General features: G+C 40.9%; 2 long non-coding RNA genes across 3 annotated transcripts in view; one reads left to right on the forward strand and one right to left on the reverse strand.

Moving 5' to 3' along the window:
• LOC109283892 (uncharacterized) overlaps positions 1-21,332 on the forward strand; it is a 41,322-nt gene extending 19,990 nt beyond the window's left edge. The window contains exons 2-6 of one of the 2 annotated variants that reach the window (XR_009460823.1): positions 498-670; positions 3,976-4,070; positions 7,440-7,511; positions 10,755-10,816; positions 15,208-21,332. This is a non-coding gene — a long non-coding RNA (uncharacterized LOC109283892). Of the gene's footprint in view, positions 1-497; positions 671-3,975; positions 4,071-7,439; positions 7,512-10,754; positions 10,817-11,904; positions 12,593-15,207 lie in introns of those variants that run through there. The other variant, XR_002091210.2, reaches the window with a different exon arrangement.
• On the reverse strand, positions 665-18,778 carry LOC132249359 (uncharacterized). Its single transcript, XR_009460824.1, has 3 exons — positions 18,715-18,778; positions 2,619-2,966; positions 665-742 (listed from the first exon to the last, which is right to left on the reverse strand). It is a non-coding gene; the product is annotated as an uncharacterized LOC132249359 (long non-coding RNA).
• Positions 21,333-27,115: the final 5,783 nt, after the last annotated feature.

Below are 27,115 nucleotides of genomic sequence, written 5' to 3' on the forward strand. Positions count from 1 at the left end.
CAGGCTTAAACCAGTTTCTGCTCACTTAAACTGGGTTTTGTGCAATGTCTGTCCCCAGCCAAGGAGTACTAATGTAGGGAAAGCTGGGGCTGTTGCAAAGAGGACAGTAGGAGCAGGGTGTTCTGAATGGGTACATGACATGATAGGGGCCAGAACTGGTAGGGTTGGGCCAGATATGAGATGCACCACTGATTTGAGGCCAACAGAACAGGCCTTAGAGGTTCTATTCTAAGCAGGACAAATTAAAGTGTCTTTTAAATTCTGGAGCTGCTCTAACATGTGCTGGTGTCCCATTTACCCCCAGATTGCCAGGACAAGGTGGGGTAAAACTAGCTTAGCACCCTGCTTTGCCATCAACCAAATCAGCTATATTTAATGCTGAGGATTGCATCTTCTGAGTTAAAATTTCTTCTCTTGTAGCCAGTTTCTCATTGTGAACTTAGAAGCTTTGGCAACTACTCAATCCATATCAATTTATTTTTATCTCTTCTCCCCAGACAGCCTTGTGTATTTCACCTTACCCTAAATTCTCCAGGAAACTGTAGCCTGAAACCACACTTCAACTCACCAAAGATAAATCAAGACCTATTCATTTCCAAGTGAAATTAAAACTTTAGAAGCTGCATTTGTCCACTAAGTGCTACTGAGATGAACAGAATAAACTTCAGGGGTAAGTTTCATTCTTTAACTGCTTTTTCTTACTAGTTCCTTGTCCTCAGCAGGTCTTCCTTTGGTTCCAAACCTGAAACCAAAGGAAAAAAAAATCACATCAAATCAAACTTTATTATCGTAAACAATTATTTAAAACAATTCAAAATTTAATTTGAGAAAAGGGAAAGTAAAACAAAAATGCCAGTTCTTAGTGAGTGTTGCATCAAACACTTGAGTGACAGCCTCAGATACTGAAGTTTGCTGTACTCACAATACCAGGTTCTGTTTTTTTCAATAACATGTGCTTTGTGGATCTATTTACCTACTGCTTAATTTTGCAAAAAATAGTTTAATGCAACACATTATTTTCATTCAAGAAGGAAGAAGTACATATTTTATTACAAGAACCTTAACTACATCCCATGAAGTGGTTTGTTATTTTATGTGCTATTATTTTGGTCATTTTCATTTTGAAATCCATGTCTTTATGGGTTACTATGAACAACTAGTTAATACATCCACATAATATCGATTACACAGGTTTCCCTCGCTTTATGCTATACATGTGTTCCTGAAAAACAGCGTATAACTCGAATTCGCATAAAGGGAACCAACTTTACAATGTAACAAGTAGGGATACATTCCAAGACCATGACTGTACTGACCCCCAAACCCATTTCTACCACTTTTACAAGACAATTTTGGTACCCGCCAACAGCAGACAGTACACAGAAGCACAGGGTGGTAGTGAATGTTACTATAATGGGGATGGCAACTACATTGCAGACAATGAATGAAGAGCACAGATCCACACAGGAGACTATATTTTGGTCCGCATCACTCCCACAATGCACCGCACAAAGCAGCTGACTGCAGGCTTCCACCACACCAATCGCATAAGGGTGAATTTACCTTGCATATCACAAATTTTTGGTATAAAAAGGGTCAATGCATTAGAGCTAATTTGCACATACAGAACCCGCATAAAGTGAGGGAAACCTGTAATCAATAACAGAATTGTTGGTAAAGAACATACAGTTATTGTTTCTCCCAAACAACATCGTAAATGGAATTTTACAGAAGTGTGTGACAGTTTATTTATAGTGCGAATACATGTGTGTGTGTGTGTTTACATTTTAGGGTGATAGAAACTGAATTTACAAAATGATTATATATGTGTTTGTTTTTAAAAAGATTGTTTAACTTATTTATATTTTGAAAAATACAGATAACAGCATTGTTTTATCATCTCTTTTGCCATTTTTTTCTCCCAGCTTCATTCACATAAGAATCTTGTCTAGTTTTCAAACAACAGCAGTTCCTTAAACAGTATAGTACTCTGGTATAGGTTTGAACATATCAAAGAACCACTGTAGTGCTTGTGATACACATATGTAACTTAACAACAGAGGAAATGGTTGAGTTGTCAGGACCCCTCTATACATGTAGGAAAAGGCACAATGAGATCTAATGTACAATCCATACAATCGTGCCTGAAGCAGGCTCCCCCTGCACCAGCAAGAAGCAAGCTCCTGTGGCTGGGAGCCCCCTCAGCTGATGGGGCTCTCAGCCCCAGGGGCACACCATGTACCCCTGCAGCTGGGAGACTGCAGGTGATGCGATCTTCCAGCCATAAAGTTATTACACATTTTCTAGCAGTAACTTTATAGCTGATTTGACTTTTGAAAGTACCATAGTTAATTTTTCAGTGTAACCAGTCAAAATTAATTGCATAATAAACCAGGTAATTACATAATACATGTAACATGTAGAGGGAGCCTCAGAACAGTAAGACTGCAGGAGACAACCTTATAAAACTGTGTTAATGTTGGTTCTCTAGGCTAAAACATAACTATAATCTCAGTAAAATTTCACTGTGCTTATGGTATTTTTCTCTTCATTTATCATTTTGATTTTGGGAGACAATTTTCTTGAGTCTTAAAGAAGAAGAATTTTGTTTTTCTTACTCAGATGCTGATGTGCTGCTTTCTTATTATGTTCTTATGTTTGCTTCTTTGTTCTTGATAATCAAAGTGTATCTTCCTGTAGTGATTTTTATTTTTGCCAGTGTTTCCTGATGCTACTTCAATCTAACAGCGCCTGCTCAAATGGGAACTTAGAAATCAAAGTTTATGGGGGTGATATAAATATCTATGTAGACATTCTTCTTTTAGCTTGGTGTCTGTTCTAGTACTGTATCCCACAACTATTGCGAACTGATTCCCAATCAGTGACAGTAGAACAGTTCAATTACTATATGTGTCCATACTGATATCACAGTCTTCCACAATGGAGAGGACCAGGCCAGGACAAAACTAAAAGGAATAGAAACAATGAAGTGTAAAGCAGCATAGAAATCCAAACAGTACACATTAGCATTTTTCCATTAAAAATACTTGCTTCTAAGCACTGTAGAATGATTTGGTACCTATTTATCAACTTAAATTGTTTTCATATTGCAAAACAGAACCTTAATTACAAAACTCATTTACATATGGATGACTTTTGCTTGAACAATTTTTCTAATGTATTATGCACAAACATAATTTGCTTTCTGTTGTTCCACCTTGGGTTTTCCGAAAACAAAAGGCTATTTTGGAAGGTACAAGGACAAAACCAGATTTGCATTCATATTTAATTTCCTTTACATCCCACTTACATTTTCTCAGGGCCCAGATGGTAGCACATTCTTGGATCACATTCCATCTTGTGTTTTTGGAAGATAACCTTACTGAAAATCACAGTGCTGTGGGGCATCTACTAATTTTTATTACTCTTTCCTTCCCTTCCCCAAATAGTTTTTTTTTAAGGAGAAATTAAGATAATCTTTTTAGCATATGAAACTCTTGAGTGTACCCATGAAATTTAAATACATTGATAGTCAATTGCAAAGTTAAAACTGTAGGCATAACTTAAATACACACACACACATATCTATATCTGTATATATTAGAGAGGAAACTTACTGCCCAGTTCTACTGCTAATGCACAGTAGGCAGTTATACACAGAATCAGAGTGCTTGTATGTTTAATTATGCATATTTGCATGCAATTGTAAACTTATATTTGGAAAAAATAAAAAAATTGTACATACAAATAGATGTGTGCTTGACTGCAGGTAGAGACTACATTTTGAACATCTGACATGCTATACCTTGCATTCTTTTGCTAGATTGTGTCATCAGTCATCAGAAGAGGAATACTGATTTTTATAAGCAGGATAGTTATCAAGTGTTTTAACTCATTCAGATTCCATGGTATATTCTAGTATGGTTCCATCTGAACTATAAAAAATAAATAATCTTTTCCTTTTTTCTGTTATAGGAATTATTTCAAAAGGACAAACTTTGTGATTAATTAAGAGAACAAGCTAGGGAAGTCAACTGGACTGAAGATCTCAAGGTCTCAAAGTGGAGGAGGTCAGAGGTGCTAAAACTAACTGGAATTTGGATCCAAAATGTGGGGAGGGGATCCTGCTTGAAAAGTGCTCTGGATCTAACCAGATGACTAACCACTTTCAAACAGGAAATTACAAATACACAGAGAGCTTGCCAGGGGTGGAAAAAAAGATATCATCTCAGAAACTTGTGGCATAGAGGTCAAGAATCTTAGAGATAAAATGAGACTTGCCAAAAATCATGGTTTTTTTGGCCATATAAATAAGAAGAGAACAGGGAAAGGAAAAAGGACCTCTATATAATGAGGACAGAGTAGAAAATAAAGAAAATTTAGGTATGGCCCCAAAATTAAAGCAATACTTTGCTTCATTTCTCATTAAGGTGCTAGTGTTGACTACTGGTGCAAAGGGAAGATAGCTAGTGGGAATAACAATCTGAGAAATATAAATGATCACAGCCAAGGTGAAATCTAAACTCAAATAAGGTCAAGCACTCCAATCAGTGGGAGAGGGATAATCTTCAGGCAAGAATTCTGAAAGAACTGGCAATGAGATGGCAAGTGTGTTAGCAAATATTTCTAACACATCAAACCAACAGGCCTGTAGTTGTCCAGTTTAGTTTTCTTTCCCCTGCCATTTTAAATGTGAGGAAAGAATAAAGTCATAGATGTAAATGGAATGAAATGCAATATAGACTTGCTAAAGGCAGATCATGCCACATTAATTGCTTGTCTTGTTTGATTATATAACTGAGTTTCTTGACAAAAGAAATATGGTAGAGCTCATCTGTCGGGACTGCAGTAAAGCATCTGACTTGGGGTCATATGGGAAAATATTAATGGAGGAGATGGTATTAATATAAGACTTGTAAGGTAGATGAAGAACTGGCTACTGGGAACATGGCGCTGGATAATGTTAAAAGGGGATGCATCAGGCTGGCAGGAAATTATTAGCAGAGTTCCTCAAAAAACTGTTTTCAGCCTGCTTTTATATAAGATTTTCGTTAATGACATTGGCATTGAGAGCTGGGAGCTACATGCATGCCACACAAAGCTCCCGTAATAAAGGCGGGCCGGGTAGGCTGTACTCCTCCCCCACAAGTGCAGTGTTGGCTGGAGCCATGTGCTGCTGCATGCCTGCACTGGACATGAGTGCTCAGAGCAGCCCTGCCTGCTGGTGCAGCTGGCAGCAGAGGCTGCGCACAACCCCACCACTGCCGCTTCCCTACTTGCTGCCCGGAGCGAGCAGGATTCCAGAGAACCTGAGCCCATCCCCCAGAGGCTGCAGCAGCAGCATCCCTGCCTGGAGCTGCATGCTGGCTCGGCCAGACCCTTTTGCCCACAAGGGTGGGAGTGAGGCACAATAGGGTGTGTTGGGAGGGGGGTATATACCTGGGCGCCTTGTTCCCACCCTTGTGGATGGAAGGGCTGGGTGAGGTACAATTCATTGGTGGGCCCTGCGGGCCAGATGAAAATGCCTCCACGGGCCATATTTTGCCTGCCCGTGATTAAGATGATATATAATGTTCTTAATATATACGTATAGATATGTATACATATGAACACACACACACAGTCGCAGGCAACATTCTACTGTCAAGTACATAATTCAAGATGCATAGGAAAACACTGAAGTTACATATTTATTTGAACACAAGAAAAAATCACAAAATATAGAATCATTGCAATTACTATGGCACTCACTAATTTAAAACTGAAGCAAATTAATAGGCAGCTTATATTGAGGACACAGCTGTGTCAAATTTCTTTTGTCTTTGTGGCAATCCTTGTGGAAGGAGAATTGCAGAATGGGTATGTCAAAGACTTTTCAGAAGGTAGGGTGGATTTGTGCCTTATAGGCCCTCCCTCTATACTTGTAAGTAAAGGCACGATTAAATTCAATGCCTGATCCACACAGTCGCGCCTCCTGCCATGCCACACAAGGATGACAAGAGGGGCGATTGTGGGATCATGCATCAGAACCAATTGCATCTTATTGCCCGTGTAGGGGGAGCCTAATCCTGGGCTCTCTCTGCATTTGCAAGAAGCAGGCACCCATGGCTGGGACCCGCCTCCTTGCTGAGAGGGCTCCCAATCATGGGTGCCACGTGCAGCCAGGACCCAGTATCCTGCAACTCACAGGGCTCCTGCTCCCAGCTGTGCCTCATGCGCAGCCAGGACCCAGAGCTCTATGAGGCGTAGCCAGGAACAGAGACCTATGTGGGCCCGGGGGATCATGGCAGCTGATGGGGCTCCCATCTGCAAAGGAGACCCTGCTCCATGTGCAAATTAAAGCTTGATAGCAACCAGCTATAAAGTTAATACACATTTTCGAGGTCTAACTTTATAGCTGGTTAGAAGTTTTTATTGTATGATAGCTACTTTGCACCTGTAACATATACAGGAGGCTATAGATTAACTAAATCAAAATGGATAGCATAAGCTTTCATAACCAGGGGCTTTCTTCATTAGATTCTATAAGTCATCTGCTTATGCTATACATCTTTGATTTACTCTGTCTATAAAGTACAAATCCACCCTGCCTTCTGCCTAATTTGTGACTAACATGCCTAGCTACATCTCAAATCCTTTATAGTCATGTTAAGCTAACTTAATTGGGTTAAAAGGGTACTGGAGAGCTCTGGTTTTGTACATGCATCTGAAAAAGCACTACCATCATTACAGAGAAAGCTATTTCTTATAGTATATGACTGGGTTTTTTATGTGCTTGTTTCAAAGGTAATACAGGCTTTGTATAAGCCTAAACCAACAGAAAACAAACAGAAATATTGCTGGGAGAAATATCCAGCACACTGAATGCACCACACGTGATGTAGTATACAGTAAGAAAATTTTACAAGGACTTTAACATAACATTTAGCATAAACTGTAATGGTTAAATTGTGGTATTGCACACATAGTCATTTAGGGGGAAAAGATACAATTTAGTGATTTAGACTGCTGACCATATTTTTTATTTTACTCATGTAATCACGGTGGCGTTTTTGTTTGCTTGTCTGGCATAAGCTTTCATGGATACATTAAGTATTCAAAAGCAACATTCCAGAAATCATTCCATTTTGACTTGGGCTGCTAAGTCTTGTCATGGTATAATCATGAAAGGCTTGGATCACCTTCTATTACTGTAAGAGGAAGTGCTTGAACTGAAATTGAACTTGACCCTAAAACTATAGAATACTGATGATTCCATACCAGTCTGTAGGAGGTCTTTAGTATATAGTCCACTTAAAAATATTTAGGTTTACTGATATGGATTGTGGCATATTATGTGGTATTAGGAAAATTCAGGATTTTTAACCAGTTAGTTATCCTGCTTGCAGAGACTAAGTTTCACTCTGTATTTATATTTATACCATTTATTACTGCTGTAGGATGCAAAATATAATTAAGAGGAGTGCATTGACACGAGGAACTTTAAATCAACTGTGCAGATTTCAACAGTGGTAAGACTTTCTAAAATGTATCTAAAGTTCAGTGGGGCAAAGTCTGATTTACAGGAGTTATTTAAATTCCTTTGTATTACCTGAAAGATATTTAGATATGACTATAACCTTTTGGACATGTATCAGCTTTTAAGGACTCCATTGTGGGCACTTGTACATTATAAATCAGTAGCTTCCTGAAATAGGGAGCAGGATGTTGTACATGAGGTACAGTTTTAGGGAAAGATTAAAGATGAGGATTTCAAAATTATCCAAGTGATTTACAAGCCCAAATTCTAATGATTGAAAAGTCCACCCTTAATCTTTTAGGAATTATAACAACTATTTCACTGAATAACAGTTAAGCTTACTATATTGCTAGATGTCCTGTGATATATAAAACCAGATGTATTGATATGCGTGAGTACAGGGAACAGAGGACTAATCCCTGCTAAACAAATTGGTAAGAATTTTCTTATCTTTATTAGGGAGAAATGTGGGGAGGGTAGAAGCATGCAGTTCTAGTACTTTTTTTGGAGGGGGAAGGGCAGGGCCAAACACAGGCATGGCTGAACCAGTCAGCCGCTTGGGACCTGGACAGAAAAGGGGCCCAAAACTGGTAATTTTTTTGTCCGATTATCATTATTATTGTTATTGTTATCTCTGGTGGAGGGGGGCCTGATACTAAAAGTTCTCTTGGGGCCACCAGGAGTCTAGGTATAGTTCTGGGGAAGGGAGGTGTTGGATAGGGATTATTGTAGCCTTGAAGGCAGCACAGCGTCTGGCAGCTCCAGCATCCTCATGCTTTCATTCCAGTGTGGAAATTGACTTTCTCACTTAAAACACACACACCCACACACACAATTTTGGATGACTAAGTTTGGGGGGAAAGGTGTGTCTGATATGGGAGTAAGTATGGTGTGTTGTGTGGGGGTACTTTAATTATGCATTTTGTGTCTACAGAGATATGGGATTAGAACATTTCTTATCAAATTGATGGAGTATTCAGGACATTTGTAGCTTTGTCAGTGTCATTCTTTTTCAGTATGTCCTTATTTCAAAATATATCTAAGAAAATTCTCAAAAGGTTTATATTGTTTTGTTTTAATATGTTTTCTGTTCATCTGGGGAATTTGGGCACTTGTCCATACTGCTGCATGTCAGTAGGATTCTACTTCTCTTCAAGATTATTCAGTTATTTATAGAAATTCAAGAGAATGTTAATACATTCATAATTAGTATCTTCACCTACTATGCCATGCTGTTGTTATAATATTCTTTGGATGTTGAGCTGCATACACTTTGATCACTATTTTGCAAATTTGTTAGCAAATTTGGAGGATTTATTTTTCTTATAATGTAAAATTTCTTAGCTTCTTTTGTCTAAGAGCTGATCCAGCTCACGTTTCGGCAGCACATATACTAAAATTAGTTATGAATTTCAAGAGGTAAAAGCCCCCTCTACCTGGATTTAAGGTAAATATAACAAATACAGCTGTCCTGCTGCACCTTTAATAGCAAATTTTAGTTTGTTCTGTATTTCTTAGAAATCCCTCTTGATTCAAGAACATGGGCTAGTATAATGTTAAGTAAATAAGCTTCATACCTTTTACGATGTGGATGAGGGGCTTTCAGGGGCAAGGGAAAATGTATCACCATGTGTAAACTGTGGCTTCAGAAGTGTAAATTAATTGGTACTCATGTCAGAAGAGGTTATTTACATTGAGCTTGCTTCATTAGCTTTTGAGAAATTTTTGTGGCAAGTGCAAGCACACATGCAGGTCTACATTCTACTACATTTTAAATGTAAGGGTTGTTTGAGTTACCAGTATAACAAGGGTTGTCTTAAGGTGTTACCTGTCCCTACCTCCACCCCATTTGTTTTGCTAGATGAAGTTAGTACCTGTGTATTTGTTAAGCTGTAGCTCTCAAATACAGCTTTGTCTTTAGTCTCTTCCATTTAGGATATTCTAGCCTTATTCCACAGTGCTAAAGCAAAAGGCTCTACAGATATACCTGTCATATAGAAATTAAAAAGTGTAATGGGTGATATATTGTATTACTGCTTTCAATCAAAACAAAGGTGTAATAATAATTAAAGGAAAAATGAGACCATGACAACCAGCATCTACTCTATATATACATGCACATACATACATATAAAATGCATACACACAACTAAATAGCTGTAGCCTATTGAATTTAATATAACAGTTCACTTAATAGTGAAAAAGCGGATAATGGGCAAGTAAGCACCACTAGAGAAATATCTTCTAAATAGTCTCAGAATAGCTTAGTCAGCAGGGGGATTTCATAGAGATTTCACTGATTTCATAGACGTTAGGGCTGGAAGGGACCTCAGAAGATCATGTCCAGCCCCCTGCCCCAGGGGCAGGAAGTCAGCTGGGGTCAAAGAATCCCAGCAACACAGGCATCCAAATGTTTCTTAAAAGAGTCCAGAGTAGATGCTTGCACCACTTCTGGAGGGAGTCTATTCCAGGATTTGGGGGCTTGAACAGTAAAGAATTTTTTTCCTTATGTCCAGCCTAAAACTGTCTTGGAGGAGTTTGTGACTATTTGACCTTGTCATCCCTTGGGGTGCATTGGTGAACAGGTGTTCCCCCAGATCCTGATATACACCCCTTATATATTTATAGGCAGCCACTAAGTCACCCCAGAGCCTGAGCTTTTCCAGGCTGAAGAATCCCATGGCTCTCAGCCTCTCATCATAAGACCTGTTCTCTTGCCCACTGGTCATGCACGTGGCTCTCCTCTGGACTCTCTCAAGCTTTTCCACATCCTTTTTAAATTGTGTAGCCCAGAATTGGATGCAGTACTCCAGCTGGGGCCTCACCAAGGCCGAGTACAGCAGGAGAATGACATTCTGAGATTTGCTTGAGAAGCATCTATGGATGCAAGCCAGCATTTTGTTTGCTTTACCAGCCGTGACATCACGTTGGTGGCTCATGTTCATCTTGTAGTCAATCATGATCCCCAAGTCCCTTTCAGCTGTGGTGTTAGCAAGCATAGCACTGCCGAGCCTATAAACGTGATGCAGGTTCTTTTTCCGTGAGGTGGAGTGCCTTGCATTTTTCCGTATTGAATGTCATCAGGTTTTTATCCACCCATTTTCTGAGTCTGTCAAGTTTGGCCTGGATCACCAGCCTATCCCTCAGGTGTACCCCAATGTTTGGTGTCTTCGGTGAACTTTGCTACTTTTATAACGCTCCAGACTCATCCACGTCATTGTTTGAATCTTAACAGCTACTGCATGCTCCTGATCTGCTCCCCTTCTGAAGAAGCTTACTTTTGAAAAAGCTCCAAATGTATGTATAGTCCATACACTATCAGAACTATGAACTTAAATTACATTAGAAATGCATGAAATTAGATCTGAGAATGGGAGAATGGGATGGGGCAGCTGGGGGATGGAGGGGGCAGGGGGTGTGGAGGCAGTAGTGGGATATGCCTGTCAAATGAATACATCCTGTAATGGAACTATAAGTCAATAATTGTTTCAGGTGTGTGGTCCAAGCCTCTGACAGGACTGGTTCCATGTTTTTTGAAGCTTTCTTTTCTTTTCTTTTCCTCCTTTTTCTCAGTCTTCCTACTGGCATATTGCCCTGCATTTTTATGAAGAGTGTCATTGCAAGAGCAATAACCAGATGTCTCAGCAGGACTGTTTTTATTATGCTACCATAGTCTATACTCTTGCTTTCTTTTACATGTTTCCCCTCATTTTGGCCTTCAACTTAATGTGCTGTCCTCCTGTGTCAGATTTTATTTAAAATGCTATTGAAAAAATCAGCAATCAGTTCACCTCCAGTTTGCTGTGGGTTCCAACCTTAAATCCAGCACTCAGAAAAGGGTGGAAAGGACTGTTAGGACATACCACTGCCAGGGTGTGTGGAATGTACTCTAGGGTAAATATGGCTGGGCTGTAACTATGCTGGTCATTATTAAAACTAATCTCTGCATTCAATTAATAAAATTAGTAAAAAAAAAAAAAAAAAAAGTTATCCTCATGGTGTGTTGGGAACAGCACAGTAGATCAGTTGTTTAACAAACAGGAAGGTAGCAAAAACAGAGGTTTCAAACTTAAAAAATTACTTTAAATTACCTAAACTTAACCCACTAGTTTAATTAACATTAAATCAAGTATGTGTATTAAATCCATATTTTTCCATTAAAGAAATGAAAATAACTAGTGTATAAAGGCAGCAGCAAACTCCAGCGGTGGGGTCAATAGACAATAGATGCATTCCTTCTCTGCTGAGCCACAGTTTTGCCTCAGTATATCCAAGGTGTACATATATCAACTGTTTAATGTATACCCAGTGGTATGTTATTGTTTACTTAGAGCATAATACTGCATGACTTTGTTTTTTCTGTTAATTATATTTTTCCCTTCTAGGAAAGTAAGTTTACTCATGCTGCATCTTGCCAAACCGCATAATCTGGAAAGGAGTATTGTGGCTCCAGTTGGAAAGTACTAATTGGGCTTCAGCCATCACTGGGAAAGTTGCATAGTCTTTTATTATTTTCACTGGCCAAATGCCCTTTGTTCCCACATTAACAGCCTCCCTACGGTGCCTGTAACTTTGATATTATTTTCATTTTTCTGCTAAATTTTGCCAGATGAAAGATACAAACCCTCCAATTTTGAAAGGGGTGGGGGGGAAGAATGTTTTGTTAATTCCATATTTCAAAGACAAAGCCTGTGAAAATTATAACCTATGTCTGCTGGCTAAAGCTGCATTTAGTAAACCCATCTTGCCAGCTGTTCTTATTGGCAAAAGGAAACATAATATTTTGGTATCTTTAATTTGTCCGTTTCAGAGCAGAGTTTTGCTTGTGTCATCATTTAAACCATGCATGCTAACATAAGTCTGGCAAGTAACACTGCACTTTATGCCGATTCAGTTTTGGACAGTAGCACTATGATGTTGCAATAACACAATTTTAGAATATTAAATCCAACTTAAATTAATTTCCTGACTGAATTACTGCAGGTGTCCTGAAAAGTGCTGCTGAAAAAATGTTTTGTATTTTACTTAATGAAAATCCAAATTAAGACATTAAAACAAAAGTTTTAATCTTGGGGCCTGATTCTGACTTCATTTAGTTTGAGGTGCTCTGTACCCCAAATGACTGAGCCCTTACTGGCATGCTTTTGTCCTGTTCTGGAAAGGTGCCCATATCATCCAAGGTGATCAAAAACAGCGTCAAACAGGGCAGAAAACCTTGAATTCTAAGACCTGTCAAGCTGTTATTTAACAACATTTACACAGAAAACAAGGGGAAAGACTATGTAAAATTAATCGATTCTTAGGACTAGAGTGCAGGAGTTGTATTAGGCATATACCAGTGATTCTTAACCAGGGTGCCATGGCACCCTGCTGTGCCTTGAGATCCTACAGGCTGCCATACGTATTATCAGTTAGGTGATAAACAAGATACACCCAGAGATTTCAAATAGGAATCTACAGTATTAAACACATTCTGGCCTGTTGTGCTCTTTTCAACCTCTTTGCAACAGAAAAAAAATGCTCTATTACTTTTCTGTAGTCAAAAAATGAGTAAAAACTAAGAGCTGGCATTTTTGGAGGGGTGCCTCAAGTCTAATGATGACTGCTCCAAGTCTAAAAAAGATTGAGGACCACTATCACATCTTTCCATCACCTGGAGTTGCTGGTTAGAAACACATAAGAAGAAAGGAGCAGAGAAACACTGGGGAAAAGCCAATAAACAATATGAACAAGTTTGGAAAGAAATGATGCAATGCAGTTAAGGACAAACAACAAGAACTTTTACTATACGATAGGATCCTACACACAGACTGGAGGCCAAAGAAGAAGAAAGGGCTCATGGGGTGATCACATACCATTTCTGTGATGCAGCCATGAAAAAGGCTAATGGAAATCAAAGGTGTATTAGAGTATACCAAGTTGAGGAAGAGAAATATTTGTTCTTTTATTCGTGGCTTTGGGAGGACACAATTTAGAATGTTTCATTTAGTTTTAATCACTTCGGTTCATAAAAGATTAATTTAAACTGGAACAGGAACAAAGAAAAGGCTTCTGGGATGGTTAGGGGCATGGGGACAGTATCTTATGAGAGGAGGTTAAAAGAGCTTGGATTCCCTTAGCCAAACAAAGGTTAAGAGGGGATGTGATGACGCTTTGCAAATACACTTGCAGGGTGAATATCAGGGAAGGAAAGGAGTTTGTTAAGTTAAAGAACAACATCATTGCAAGATCAAATAGATACAAACAGTCATGTCATGTTGTCTGTAAATCAGAAGGAGGTTTATAGTAATCAGAAGTGAAGTTTCAAAATTGCCTTCTGAAAAAACATTAGTGAGGGTAAGGAACCTGAATTGCTTCAAGATAGAACTCAGTGAATCTATGTACTATCGGATAAATGTATCTTTAGACAAGCAATTAGAGCATGTGGTACATGGACCTGAGCATTTAGTATCCCCATGAAGGGGCTGAAATGATGTTGTCTCTGATGGGAGATGTCTTGTAATGGAAGAGAAGCCATGATCTGGGACTTTTGATAGTTCTCTGCAGGAGCCAGAAAGAAATTCCCCTCGCCTCTCGATGTATTATTTGGTTTATGTTTCATAGATTTCATAGACATTAGGGCTGGAAGGGACCTCAGAAGATCATCAAGTCCAGCCTCCTGCCCCAGGGGCAGGAAGCCAGGTGGGGTCATAGGATCCCAGCAAAATAAACATCCAAATTTCTCTTGAAGACATTCAAAGTGGGTGCTTGAACCTCCTCCGATGGCAGGCTATTCCAGACCTTGGGGGCTCGGACAGTAAAGAAGTTCTTCCTTATGTCCAGCCTGAAATGGTCCTGGATGAGTTTATAACCGTTCGACCTTGTCATCACTTGGGGCTCTCTGGTGAGCAAACATTCCCCCAGATCCTGGTGAACACCCCTTATAAACTTGTAGGTGGCCATCAGATCACCCCGAGCCTGTGTTTTTCTGGGCTGAAGAGTCTCATGGCTCTCAGCCTCTCATCATAAGGTGTGTTTTCCCAACCTCTGATCATGCACATAGCTCTTCTCTGGACTCTCTCAAGCTTCTCCACATCCTTTTTCATCCACACCCTTCCTTCGCTAGAGGTGTATAGAAATTTCCCAGTTGCTGGACAGGAGGGTCTGGCTCATGTGCTCAGAGGCAAACCAGTGGCTGGATTTGGGGCAGAACCTGGTCAGATTGGCAAAGATTGGAGCATAGGTTGTTTTGCCATTCTCTATGATATGGGGCATGGTCCTCTTCCTGGGGTCATCTGAGCATATTTTTACTTAACACATTCCATGCCATTGCTGTGGCAAGGCATTGGTGAGGGAATCATCCTATTTTCTGGGAGATGAGATATGTCCAAGGTCAGTCTCTGGTTGCCAACCTTCAGTTTTAATAAAATACTAGTCTTCCAAGGAGAGAAGGGAAAAACTGGATTGGTGGCTTGCAGCATTTAAAAAAAGCCTCATCTCCACTTTGAACTTGGTTTTCTGCCACTAGATGTGAAGAGAGCAAAAGGACCACAGAGTGTGTTGGAGTTGAACATGTCTGGAACTACAACTGCTTAGGAGTGGGACCATGCACTGGCTGAGCATTGGCCATAGTCAGGAGTGGTATGCTTCACTTCTCTGCTTTGGTACTGGGTTGTTTTTTGAAATCATTAAAGTCTATCTCCATTCAGGTGACCTGAAGCCTAACTGGTGACTACAAGGAACAGTGAATTCTTCAGCTGATCAGAAGATATTTTATTCAGGCCAGAATGTGTAGTCTTTCCAGGTGAGCTCAGTACCAAAGGCTTAAGGAAAAAAAATCTTGAATGTGTAGGGTTTATTTTCAAATCTCTTGCAGCTTTTAAGAATTGCCTCCTTCTTGAGGTAGGAAGGTAAATTTGATCAGAATAAGATTAGGTTTCAAGACTGCTTCCCTTTTAGTGCTTCATGACCTCTTTTACCAAGAAGAGCACTGAGTATGAGGGAATTCTTTCTTTTTGAGAAATCTTGAATTGACTTTGCATTATCTTGACGCAAACCCTAAAATGTTCTCAAGAACCCACTCAGGTTTGAGTGTTGGTGACTCCCATGCACTTTTCAGGACAGGAGTCCCAAACAGCTGATGCCTTACCACCCATATAATTTAGGATGCATTGGCAACCAGCCATAAAGCTCTTACACATATTTTATGTAATAACTTTGTAGCTTATTCCCTGTTTTATTGCACCATTAATTGCATGACCACGTGGCTGGGTTACTACTTAAGATGCGATTAACTGGTCAATCACATCTTAAGTGTACAGTCTGCTAGAGGCCTAATTTCCATTTACCAAGATGCATCTTTTCAATTATAGCATTTTGCAGAAAGAACAAGGGCAGGAGTTTCTGCCACTTCCCTTTGTTGATTCTGTTAACTATTTTGTTTGTAGTTCATGAGCCAGGAAAAAATCCAGTGCACTGTTCCAGAGTTGTTGCTTCCTTAAGCCTTTAATTTACCTGTGCTGGGTAATGGAGAAGTAGTAAGTTCTTTTTACAGAAGAACTGAAGTAGGTGGCCTGGGAGGGTAGTTTGCTCAGTACCTGCTGAATTATATGTTGGGTCCATTTGTCAAGAATGGACTGACAAAGAGTGCACTGACATCAGTCAATGCATCTGCATCCCAACAATGGATCTGTTGGGTCCATTTGGCAAGAATCTCGTTAACCAAATGCTGCCAGGTTTATTCACATTTAAACACAGGTTTATCCAAAACTGCCTCATAATTTCCATAAAATTGTGTCAGCCTGAACAAATATCACTACTGGGCTGATAGCCTATCTGGCACATTATTTCAGGCTAGACCCACCTATGCTTTTCTCTCCAGTGAGATCTCTGGAACTGACACACATTCTTTGTAAGCTTCCATTCACTCTTATTCCTATGACCATAACTCTCAGTCCTTTCGGAAATGGAAATTGTTCATTATAATATTTATAAATAACTATAACTGATCATTTCCAAATACAAGTGCAGTATTTTTAAAGTGTTTCTGTACAAACCAGAACTTCAGCAAATATTGTCATTACAAAAAAAACAACTTGAGCATATTTTCATTTCAGTTCCTGGGGAACTGCATCCTGATCCTGTAAATAATGTCTATCATGAACATGCCACCCTGAACTCAGGCCTGAGGAGACAGGGATGGGAGAAAACCTTCATTCACTCTACTGTCCTAAGCAGAGGCCTGAAAGGTTTAGACGCAGTAGCATAACTAGCAGTGGGGGCACAGCCCCCAGGCACCAAGTTAAAGAGGGCACCAGCAATGGAATAGAGGCAGCACTTGGAGTCAGCTGCAGGGAGACGTGATGCCAAATTCAGTGTTGCAATGCCTCAGTGGCAACTGGATTCAGTGGTGGCTGTGTGGAGGCTCTGAGAGGGCTCCTCTATTAACCCCCTGACTGCTGGTCATGCCACCACACCAGCAGTATTTCCAAGGAGGGTGGGAGAGTGGGTGCAGCACTTGAGGTTAACGAGGAGACAGAGCTACTGGAGTTTGTGCCAAGTCTGCTTAGATGCCTTTGTCAAGTTTATGAATATTTAAATTTGCCTTATGACCCAAGTTCTAGGAACTTTTGAAAACGTCTGTTATTTACAATATATCTTGATAAATTGTAACTTCTAGCAAAACAAGAAAGTAGCTTTTCTCCACTCACTTATATTAAATAAAGCTTTCAGATAAAATTGGAAAACTTTATATTACTAGGATGCTAGTTTCCTGCTGTGCACAATTCGTTCATCTTGCTAGAACAGGTGGGTTGAAGACAATTTTACTTTCCTAAATTGGGATAAGAAGTAAAAAGCTTGGAAGTTTATGTGGGCCAAAATTTTTTAGAAGATTGGATCAATAAAAAATTTAATTTAGATAATTTTTAGTGCTTTGTTTTGGATGATTCATTTTTAAAATCACACTAGAACCAGATTTAATTTCAATACAGATTTAATTATGATATAAAATTAACCAATATTTTTCTTTTAGAAAATGTCAAAAAATCTCAATAGCATTTCTTCTACATTTTGAGTTGAAAAGTGCAGCAAAACCAACTGTTTCCCACAAACAGGCATTCCACAATGAAAAACCTTCTGTTAAAAAATCTTTACCAGCTTTCCTGGCCACTGAAGACTAAAACACAAATTTTAGACTCATGGGAAATGCATAATCTGAACAAGTATTATCAAATGGTAAAGTTAGCTGGAACTTGAACAGCATGTAGATAAATGCTGTATTTTCTCACATACAACACACCTCCAAATAAAACATGGATCTTGTTTTTGGAAGCAGAATGTAGAAAAAAAGATTTGTTAAGAGTCCTGGCAAACTGTGGACAAAGTAAATCCTCCTGGAAACATATATTGTCCAGGACACGTGTTATCAAGAACTTCCCGGGGTGATAAACTGTCTGCTGCGATGCCACACTTCCTGGACATATTATGTTCAGGAGGGCTTACAGTATATCACACAGGGTTAGGCACCAGACCCTTGCAAAGAACAGTCACAAGACTATTACTTCTTTGCTCTAAGTAGTTCTTTATATAAGTTCCTGTAAATAAAGTGCTGTTTCCAAATCACATATCTCATCAAGATACTACCAACAGCTCACTTGCTGCTTTGTGCACAACCTACAGTGCTCAGCAAATAGCTACAGCACTGTGAGGGTTAAAGTGAGGGCTAACACAGGACTCTGCCACTTCAATTTTCTAAGCATACAAGCCGCAGCTGTCTTGGCAGCTGCACAATGTGCACAGTGTCTCCAGGAGTACTTCTTTTCCAGTGAAGAAAACAGTTTCCCTGGTTCAAACATGCATCCCTAATTAGGGGAAGGGTCAGTTTGGGGAGAAAGGTGTGCGTTTTATGTGAGAAAACAGGGTATCTAACCAGTCTCTAGATGACTTGGAAACCTTTCTGTGTATTGTTGTCCAAGGTGGAAGAGAGATAAAAAAATATATACAAACAAACAAAAGGAAAAGAGCAGACTTTTTTTTGTTTTATCATGATCACACTTATGTTTGGTCATAGTACGTGGCTAGTCAAACCACTTCCCTTCACCTAATCCACAAATTACTTCTAACACAGTGGGTTTGTCTAAGCAACTTTTGTTCACGTGCAGGACTGCTATAAGACTTTGCTGTGTGTTAAAAAGGAAACAAGCAAGCATGCTTACCTAGAATTTGGTTTTCTGCATTCTAGCTCCTCAGTTGGGTTCCACAAAATCAGTTCCAAATTAGTTGATTTGGAGGCAAATGAAACCATCATGGACACATCACAAAGGGCTTTTCTGCATTAGAAAATTAGCACACAAGTAAAGGAGGGTTTAATTTACAGCACACTACCTACCCTACACCAACTCTGTCTGTGGAGACTCTTAGTGTATGTGCTAAGTGCAAAATAGCTTACTCCATCAGACAGTCCTTAAAAATTATATCCTATCTATCAGTAGTGTTAGAGTAACGTTGTAGTTGTGATGGTCTAGGAAATACATAAGAAACTGGGATTTTTGTGGGTTATATCTTTTATTGGACCAACTTCATGGTTGGGATAGACTTAGACTAGCTTTCCAATGCAATACACTTTTCTTCACCATGCAGTTGGTCCAGTAAAAGATATCACCCACAAAAATCCTTGCCTATCCTATCCATCAATTTTGTAGGATGAAAAAGTAGCCTAAGAGTGTTTTTTTTAGGTTTTTCACTTAGTAAAGAGAGACATGAGTCATGACTCTCATCTCTAAATGATTTGTTCTGTTAACCACTGGAGCTCCGCTGAGTATAATTTAAAAGCTGCTTGACCACATAGTCTAAATAGACCTTTTCTGTAGAATTCAGAAGAATAGAATTGTTCTGATTCTATTCAACTTCAGTTCATAATTCTTACAAAGTTTAAGAGTACCAGCCAGATCAGTGAAGACTTTTGCTTGTAGCACTAGATAATCTCAACAAATGATGTTGTTTTTAAACATGATTGTTAATGACACCAGTAGAGAAGGCATATATGTCATTAAGGGCCTTGTTACATATTGGACTGTGAGCTGCTCAAATGGTGATGGTGTTAGTGCTAGCTCAAGTTTGGAGCAGCCCATGTTCAAGCCAGCAAGGGCCTGGAGGACTGAAAGATAAGAAATCCCTCCCCGCTTCCCATTCCAGACTGCTCGCTGCCTCGCCTACCCCACCCCCAGGCTTCCCCAGTTATCCCTCCCTTTCCCCCCTGCTTACCTGTGGCTGCCCATGCTGTCTTTTCAGGGGGAGCAAGCAGAAAGGGTTAACCTGCCTGGCTGGCCTCCACCACTCCTGGGATGATCCCCCTTCTCAAGGGATGACAGTAGTGCAGAAATGAGCAACTGCTTCCACTAGCTGGGAGAAGGTGAAAAGGACTGAAGAAATTAGGGGAATTTACTCTTAAGCTTGCATTTCCTGATATGTAAGGCTGGCACTAGTGACCACAAAACAAGACCAGCATGGTCAGAGACAGTTTCAACACCCTGATAATGCTCCTATCTCGTTATGTAGGAGACCTGTTTTGCTGGTCCAACTGGAGGTCTGTGGGCCACATACAGCCTGCAAGGAGCCATTTCTTGCTATTATCTCTGCTCAGGAGAACTGATACAGCTATTTCTTGCTATTATTTCTGATCAGGATAAGTGCTCCTACTGTTGGAATTCTCTGGCCCCCTTGGGGCTAAGTGGATTGTCTCAGTTGAGTCAGTCACTACGTAGCAGTGACCACAGAATGACATTATTTTAAGAGGAGGCAAGGAGAAGAAAGAGGCCTTGGTATTACTGTTTTGAGGATCTGAGAGGCCACAAATGCCAGGCATTGTGAGCATTATACAGAATGTTATAATTTATTGGGGTTTAGAACCAAATACAGAATCTCCTGTTGAAGGTGAGGTGTATCAAACACCCCAAAAAAGTCGGTGAGAAACTGGAAGCCAAAACCATCTAAAAGTTAAATAAATCAGGGATGCCTGGCAGCTTGCTAAGATTTCTGTGCATTTTCATCTGTTACTTATTATGTTCTGGTTTTCATTAACTTCATTTTTTTCCCTGCACAATATTACTGTGTCCAAATTATTAGAGTTGCATTACTCATTTTAAAAATAGTTAATGAAATGACTAAAAGAGACCATTACCATATTATTCTGGAAAATCGCATAGCCCTTTACATAAGAAAGGGGAATAAAATCCATTTTCATTCACCTTTTTTTATATGATGACAACCACAGTTATGCATTATAATTAGAGAATTACAATTTTGCTAGTGATGTTTAAGATTGAGAGTAGGTTTTAAAATTCACCATGGATGATCATTTCATTAACAAAGCTGAGTGTAAGTTATTTTTCTTCTAAACTTTGTCCTAGCATGTTGTATTCTCAGACTTGGCTGTTTGATAAAGATGAGAAGATAAGAATTTTACAGGCAGGTATATCACAGCAGGCTAACTGATTCAACATCAAATTGCTTTATACTGATTAAAAAAAAATAACAACTAATTTTGAAACAGTTCTGGAGGCTGACTATAACGATTATTAAGCACAAGTTTTATATATGCAGAAAAAATTGCTTTTGCATGAATTCACTCTTAAAATGTTAATATATGCATAAGAAAATTGTGTTCCTTAATCTCTGAAGAAACACTTATCACTAAGAACCTCTTAATTCTTTTCCTGTGCTTGATTTATTAGCTTATGAAATTATGTTAATAGTTTGCATGTTAATGGTTTTTGGGCTCAAATGACCTGATTTTAATAATGAAGTAATTTATGCAATAAATGTAATCAGCATCTATGAATCTCACTTAAAAGAACATATTGGTGATTACCCATGCTAAAAACAAGCAACTGTCAGCATGGTGCAACGTATATATTACAGCAGAAAACTGGGACACATTCAGATCACTGCACCTACTAGCTGTTGGTTGAGTCCCTTTCCAGCAGCCACATGTTGGGGGCTGGGACGGTGCAGGTGCTAAGGTGCACAGTTGACAGCCCACAGGTTACAAGTTTGAGGACATGGCAGAAGTGCTCATGGCACAGCCTTGTCGGATTCCAATGAATTTGCTAAATACCTTGTCAAAAAGGAAATGAAAAAGGAAGGAAGGAGAATGTGTTTACACATCTTTGCTAGCAAAGTTAAATAGTGACAGACTTCCTCAGTAGTCTCCTTGCAAGGGGAAAACTCTGATAGGTGGGGCAAAACAGATAGAGACTAAAGTATAATAGAACCACAAGAGCTGCTGGGTAAGTAGCGGACTTCTTGAGAGTTTGGAAACTGAACAAAGCTGGTGAGAGAGACTAAAAGGAAAATCACCCCAACTTTTTAAAAGCAAAACTTGAACAAGCTATCACCCCAGGACATATGGGAAGCATGACACAGCTTGCCCTGTGCACTCTGTTTCCCTTACACTGTTTGCTGTGCCCTTCAACCAGACAAAGAAAAAATTAACACTGAACTCTGAGTCTAAACAACGCTGCTTTTCTTGCAGTAATGGGAACTTGTGTTTTGATAGCCTGTTGAACACTGACTTGCACTTAGGTATTAAGGGAAAAAAATGTTGTTAGCTGCCAGCAATGATCTAATTATTTAAACACTCAGACAGAAGCTGAAGGGAGGTCACTTTGGACCTGATCCCAAGTGTACTGCAGTAAATGGAAAGGCTGCTATTGATTTCAGGGGGGCTTGAATCATCCACTCCCCTCACTCCCTCGTATACAAAATGCCCCACAAAGAACAAAATAAGAAAGCCAAGTTTTGTAATTAACATATCACATACAGTGTCTCAAGCATTACATATGAAATGCTGGCTCCAGACAGCCGCTTCCAGGATATCTTTTACTTTAAAAAATATACAAAAGTAACAAATATTCCATGATGTGGCAACTGGCCTTCGTTTCAGAATTCAGAATTGTTTTCTTCCTCACTTGGTAGATGTGGTCTTTCATCTGGTTTTCACGCTACTCTAAATTGTAAGGGGAAAATCAACCACAGGGTCCAGACCTCCTAGAATCTTTTATTGTTTCTCCCAGCTGGCAAATGATCCCATATACACCAAATACTGCTTAAGCCCAGCCTCTCCTGTAGTATTATGAAGAGGTTCCTGTCACAAATGCAGTTGTGTTTGACCTTCAAAGTGCCCTTATTTTCATAGAATGGATCTGCTAGAACACCCATAAGGTTCTTGACATAGGAGGCAGGCTTGTGTAGAGCCCTGTTACAATTCACAAGTTGGAAAAGTGACAAGGAGCCTGTCCTCATTTGCCTTACACACAGCCTAGGAACAGTAGCATCACAAAGTCTGTTATGCATACTGGTGTTGGCTTTTCAGAAGAGCCCTAGGACTGGTTCTGTCAGGCAGCAAAATCTGCAGTCACAAGGGACTCCAATCTGGGGAGGAATTTTCATTGTAGAAGAGAGAGAAGACAAAATTTTGTCACACCTTGGACATCTTAGGCCTTTAGAAATGAGTGTGAACATGCTGAAATAACCTCCACACCTGATACCTGGACCCAAAGGGCTACAGCTGGTCAGACATCTAGGGCATGTCCACACATGCAAGCACGTGCACTTACAGCAGCTCAAATAGAAGCGGTGCAAATTTGAACCAGGGCTTTTTGCCTCAGCGCATGTGCTCAGACATGTACTTTGTTGTGGAGCAAATTGTGCCACTTGGGGCAAAATAACCCTGCCTGGCTCCTCCTGAATCTGTAGCTCTAGGGGGACCTAGAGCCCAGGGCCAGCACCTATGCTGTCCTCAGCAGTATAAAAAGCTGCTCTGTCCTGGCCCCATCAGTACAGAAAGCTGCCCTGGCAAGTAGCTCAGGGCTACTCACTCTCAGGAGCTTCTGGGGCCCAGACAATTAGTACCTGGGGACACTACCTCTTATGCCAGCTGGACTGCTGAAGCAGCCCTAAGAGTTTCCTGCACCCTCTATCCACTGCAGCAGTCTGACAGTGGGGGCTGCTGCCTGGCTGTGACCTGCTGCACACCCAGCAGACGCAGATGGGGACTGCACAGCCAGTAGAGGCACCTGCTCCTCTGCGCCAGCTGCCAGTGGGCTGTGGCTGCAGGGTTGGCCTCAGTGTGGCACTACTGCCATGTGTGCCCCTGCCCAGCCATCTGGGCAGCTATTGCCCAGAAAATGTTCCTGGTATGGTGGCCTGCTTTGAACTGTCAAAGCATGTCCTCCTGGCCCCAACTGGCCAGGAGGTCAGCCACCTCCAGCTGGGTCCAAGGTGCCAGCTCTGAGTAGGCAGGGTCCTGCTACTGGCCTCCCTAGCACGAACTCTACTTGAAACCTGAAAAATCCCTGATAAAAAAATCCCAAAGTCACTCTGAAAAGTACCCTAAAATCCATGTTCCTCCACAGTTAAAAAAAAAACTAGAGTGAGAAAGAGACAGAGAGACAGAGATCAGTCAGGCACTGTTTTATTGATATATCTACAGTGTTAAAGCAATTTGGAAGACTACCAGTGTCTCTACCATAATCATAAAGTGAATTCTAAAGACCTGTTTCATGAATTCATATGTTTTGTTGCCCCCCTCAGGGTCTATAGCCCCCCCCAGGGGCCACAGCCCCCCAACAGGGGCCACAGCCCCCCACAGGGGCTACATCCCCCCTGCAGGGCCCACATGCCCTGCCCCACCCCTGTTTGCTCCCCCAGCCCCCTGGATTGCTGCCCCACCTGCAAGCAACCCCCACCGGCTCCTGCAGGCCCCCCAGTAGCTGCCCCCAGAACCCCAGTCTCTGGCACTTTAAAAAAAAGAAAAAAAGCCTCTACTCACCGTAGCAGCAGGGGCTGTGGGGACTCCAGGACCTCCTGGCAGAGCCCCACCCTGGGCAGCACAGGGCAACGGGGGTTAGCAGAGCCTGGGCTGGGGCTGCTTGGGCTGTGCAGGAGGGGCCCCAGTAAGCCAGACGGCAGCTGGACCTGCCGGTAAGTGCCAGGGGTTATTTTTTTGTTTTTGTTTTTTCCCCTGGGATGCTGGGGTGTGGGGAGGCAGGGTTCGGGGGGTTGGGGGGATGGGGCAGGGCAGGGAAGGAAAGGGATCGGGGGGCTCAGGGGGCAGGCAGGGGGTGAGGCCAGGCTGGGAAGAGATCAGGGGGCTGGGGGAGCAGGCAGGGCCAGTGGAGGTCCTCCCCGTGGTCCCCTCCCCTCTCCTCCAGCCCCCTGGCTCCTTACTTACTGGCAGTGGTGCCTGGATCCAGGTCTCTGCTGCTGGCACACGGCCTGCCCTGCATGAGCAGGCAGCCCGCTTCAGCACCAGGGCGAGAGCTAACCACAGAGACACTCTGGCAGCCAGAGCATCTCTATGGAGGACCCAGCCTCCGGTTGCCTCAGGACACGGTCCCAGACTGTCCCTGCCCCGCTTTTTTTCCTCTGAGGGGTTTTTTGCCCCCTGAATATCCAGGGGTCTAATTTTGCCCCCGAACAGTTTGAGATGCTGCAAGAGGCACGTGCGGGCTCATCTGGACGCGCCCCTAGAGTTTTCCCAGGGTGAAACCCCCTAGAAAATTGCTGGGTAAAATAAAAGAGTGTTCTCCATCTTCTCTGTATGTCCCCTGCCTGGACTTCCCCTGGGGCCACTTTACCCCTGTCATGATCAGGCAGACAACTAGACAAATGTGAGGAGAAGCAGGGGGGCAACATATAATTTTAATAGGGGGCTGGAAATTTTTAGAGGCCAGGTACACATTTTCTGGCATGTTAGAAAACTTCTGGGGTATTTATGGGACACACACATAATGCTCAAAAGGTAATGCTCAAAAGGGTGTTCATTTACAATTCTGACTAGAATAAGTCACCAAATTTGGTTACACGCGCCACAAACCAAAGCCACAGAACCTCATTGGTGGTGCAGGTTTCCCATCAGCCCCCACACACAAACATCCAGATAGCCAGCATCAGCACTTAAAACATAAACAAACAGAAAACCCAGGCAAGTTCTCTCCCTGACAGTGGGAAACTTGGATTCCCTTGCTCATTCTCCAGCCCCTTTCCTGTTATGAAGTCAGGTCACTGACAGCAAGTCTTAGGATCTTAAAGAATGAGATTTGAGGCCCAATACAAAGTATTAACATCAATAGATTAAAATTTGTAGCAAGCTAGAATTAATATTACCAAAACAACAACCACAAAAAGCCAAAAACCTCTCCTTGAGCAGAAAAACTGCTAAGCAGAAGACCAGTGTAAGGACTGCTGTCTGCTTACTTGTATTAACACAGAAACACACACACAACTTATTTTAGATGACCTCAAACTATCAAGTTGTGTATTAGGAAGCTAAAATAATTATATGCTGTTGTTACTGTCACCTTCCTCCTTTTTCCTGCTGAGTCACTATTATGACTTCTTCTCACCCTTCATATCTTGCCTTAAATTATATTGTAAACTCATCTGGGACACAGGTTCTGACTAAGACTCTTGGCAGTTACTAAAATGTGATTAATAATGTTTATTATTATTTCCTTATGTTCCCATCTCCTATTTGTTCTACTCAAAATCAACACGGGGCCAGAATGGATATGATAAGCACACAGGAGGTTGCTTCATAAGACTGTGACCAAAATAGCAGTTCTAACATTCAGGAACACCGGATAACTTAAAATTTACAGCTAAAAGTTTTTAATTTGAGTGTTTAAGCAATTCTTGTAATTGGAATTTAAGCAGGCCACCATAGTAGACCTGAACATTAGGTCAAAACTGTGAAATTAGAAGTGAAAACCCATGTTGTGACTTAAAAGGACTTTTAAGAAGAAAAAAAGCCCCCTTCTGCCCTAGGCAACCACCATCTACTACGTTGCAACACTGCTTATTTTCACTTTCTCTGTCTCTCATAATTCTATTTAGAAAATTCTGCTCTAATGCACCTGTTTTTTGAGACCAAGGAGAGGTCAGCTACTTTGCTTTTAACACACATCAATTGTCCTATGCTTTCCTCACCGTCTCTCTCCTATCCCTTTTTAATCTTACGTCTGTCAATATCTTTACTGTTCTTTCATGGCCATCAACTTTCCTCCTCCTCCTGTGAACTACCCCTAACAGATTCTTTCACTTTCTCTCTTTCCCTACAGAGCAGCTTCAGTATGAGCCCTTCATCAAAATCTTTTCTCTAGGTTTTGGGGGTTTTTTTGGATAGTCTGGAGCAATGGTGAGAGGAATCACCATTCCAGTCCTTCCATCATCTGCACTATACATATCTACCTGTAGGTTTCTCTCTGTGATATGACATTGATCATTCTAACACAAAACAGCTAAAAACATCTGTTTTCTTAAAATTCAGGAAATAAACAATCATAGAAAAAATCAGCATGGCCACTGTGCAGCCAGAGGAATATACTGGTATATACATCTGATATGAATATTATTCAGGTCAGAGTAGAGAACAATGGATATTTGCCCTACTTCCATATTCTACCTATTTATAGTTTAAAAAGTGCCAGATTGGCTTGGCCTGTCTAAATATACCTGGGAGCAGATGGAGATTGTTCTTTCCTGATCCCCCTTTTGACTACCATGCAAAAGCCATTCACAATCCCAGTATTTGAATTCCAGGTATGTTAAAGCAAC

The sequence above is a fragment of the Alligator mississippiensis genome, chromosome 3 (assembly GCF_030867095.1).
Source record: "Alligator mississippiensis isolate rAllMis1 chromosome 3, rAllMis1, whole genome shotgun sequence".
Classification (NCBI taxonomy): Eukaryota; Metazoa; Chordata; order Crocodylia; family Alligatoridae; genus Alligator; species Alligator mississippiensis.